This window comes from Oryzias melastigma, linkage group LG19 (assembly GCF_002922805.2).
Source record: "Oryzias melastigma strain HK-1 linkage group LG19, ASM292280v2, whole genome shotgun sequence".
NCBI classification, from domain to species: domain Eukaryota; kingdom Metazoa; phylum Chordata; class Actinopteri; order Beloniformes; family Adrianichthyidae; genus Oryzias; species Oryzias melastigma.
In genome coordinates, this window is record NC_050530.1 from 5,769,680 (window position 1) to 5,772,183 (window position 2,504).

The following is a 2,504-nucleotide window of genomic DNA, read 5'->3' on the forward strand; positions in this document are numbered from 1 at the left end:
CGACACGGTCTTGTTTTGTTCAGCTCCATTTCTGTCAGTGGGCGTGGCCTGCTGGGCCGTCCCTTCTGTTCTCCCACAATCCTCAGCCAAAGCAGTGGTTCAGTTCCAGCCTTCACGTTTAACGTCCCCATGAGTTTAATGGTTCTGACCCGATAATACCAAACCCTGCTGACACATTCACAGCTCAAACACAGAATCCTTCAGAACACAAACGTGTTCTGAAGGATTCTCTGGGAATTCTTTCATTCATCACAAAGCTTTAAATAAAGAACTTTTGGTGTAAACTCTGTGATCTGATTGGTTTACTTGCTTTGGCTCAGAGACAGATTGAGCGTTCTCTGGTATTAGCGACGGATTTAGCCGTTCAAACCCATCAAGCTATCAGATAAAGAACCAATCAGAACGTCTGTTGGTGAGAACCCGTGATCTGCCGTCAGAGGGGGTCGTGGTGGTTTCAGACGCTCTCACAAACGTATTACAGACTCGTTTAGTAAGAACGTTTACAGTTTGGAACGGCAGCTTGAGGACTTATCTCTGTTTTGGTTACTAAGCCCACATTACGCTCATTAGCTTTTATTTCCACGGTCTACTGGACTGATTGAATAGTTTCACTCAACGGGAAATTCCAAAATGTCTAGAAAGGATTTTTTCCTGGTGTATCGTTCACGATCGTCTGAAACGTTCAGATCGACTCCACTCACTCTGAGAATAACTCTGAGGGAGTTTTATCAGCTGATCCCCACCAGATCTGGATCGGATTACTAATATCCTTCTAGTGAAGAACTGGACATCTATAGAGGATTACTGTGAGTGATCTCTGCGGATGGAGGTCTGATGGAGGTCTGATGGAGGTCTGATGGAGGTCTGAAGGAGGTCTGAAGGAGGTCTGAAGGAGGTCTGAAGGAGGTCTGATGGAGGTCTGATGGAGGTCTGATGGAGGTCTGATGGAGGTCCGCTTCACTCTGTAACCGACTGATCCATATTTGCCTTTTAGAGAATCCGTTCATACATTTACTTGATACAAAATCTCCACGACTGTAAGATTGAAACAATCTCCAACAATAATCATATGTTCTAGCTTTCTTCTGAAATCAACCAAAGCAACGATCCAACCTGGAACGAAGTTTATCCTCTGAAACAGAAACTTCTTCATTACAAATCAGAACCAAACTTCAGACGTATAAAACACAAGAGCCGCTCTTAGTATTGATACCCATTGATAAACAAACAAAGCTTTAATATTTATTAACTCAAATGAATGACACTCCATGAAGCGACAATCTTCTTCCAGTTCAGGGTTCCATGGCGTCCGTGAACGTCTGATAAAGCTCTCTTGACTGGGCGTTATCCCACTTATATAAATATCCAATTGATTTTTAATATTTTATTCTTGTTACTTTTTAGGTTTAGATCAATTTTTCACAAAAGACATATTTTTACTATTGTATTTTTTATTATTTTTTATTTATTTTTATCTTCAGTCTTGGTCTTGGTACTGAATGTGTACTAATTCTAGATTATGATCCTGTTCACCTATTGGACTATGAGTCTGGACTAAAGCCCGTCTGTCTGTCTGTCTGTCTGTCTGTCTATTTGCTAGGTAATCCAGTCCGTTGTCACGGTAACACATCGCTGAGCCTCGACTGCGGCGCGGAGGAACGTGATATCAAAGCTGATCGTCACGACGGTCCAATAAAGAATCAGACAAAGTTCTCCTCTTACCGCCTGTTTTTGTCCAGAAGGTGAAGGAAAACCTTTGTTTTTTTGAAGAAGTCGCCACATTCAGAACGTTGTGACCCGAACTTCGTTTGTAGTCGTGCATCCACACCCAGCAGCCAATCAGAATCGAGTATTCACCCAGACCATTGAAAGTGTTTGTTTCTTCTGCTCAGAATCTGTTTTCTGGGAGTAAAAGTGCAGACATCAAAGTTTTAGAGTTCTTCTGTTACTGTTCGACTCACTTTATAAATGTAAACATTTCACATAAAAATCAACAAACACGTTTTCTAAAGTCTGTTTTTGTGATTGGTGGTGATTGATCACAATCCAAAGAGTAATTCATCTAATTAACTTCTTTAATCCATTGAAAGCACTTTTTAAAATGCACCTTCTGACTTAATAGTATTTAATAACAGTTATTAACCGTAACCGCCTGCAGAAAAACGGTCTTTAAATTTAACCTGAAGGTGTCTGTGCTGTAGAATGTATGATGTGTGCAGAACGGGAGATTTGTTTCAGTATTTATGTATATTTTAATAGGAAGATCATTTCAATTCAGGAATTTATTTTATACTTTAACTTCTATTTTATTGTTATTGCTTTCTGTACCTATGAAGGAGATCGTTTTTTAAAGTCATTGTACAAGTGTGCAATGACAAATAAAGACTTTTCTATTCTATTCTATTCTATTCTATTCTATTCTATTCTATTCTATTCTATTCTATTCTATTCTATTGTATTCTATTGTATTCTATTCTATTCTATTTTTTTCTATTCTATTCTAT

General features: G+C 38.9%; 1 long non-coding RNA gene across 2 annotated transcripts in view; it reads left to right on the top strand.

The window, feature by feature from the left end:
• LOC112141374 overlaps positions 1-1,796 on the top strand; it is a 5,665-nt gene extending 3,869 nt beyond the window's left edge. For both annotated transcript variants that reach the window (XR_004949709.1, XR_002918374.2), the window contains exon 4: positions 1,601-1,796. This is a non-coding gene — a long non-coding RNA (uncharacterized LOC112141374). The remainder of the gene's footprint in view (positions 1-1,600) is intronic.
• The last annotated feature ends 708 nt before the right edge of the window (positions 1,797-2,504 follow it).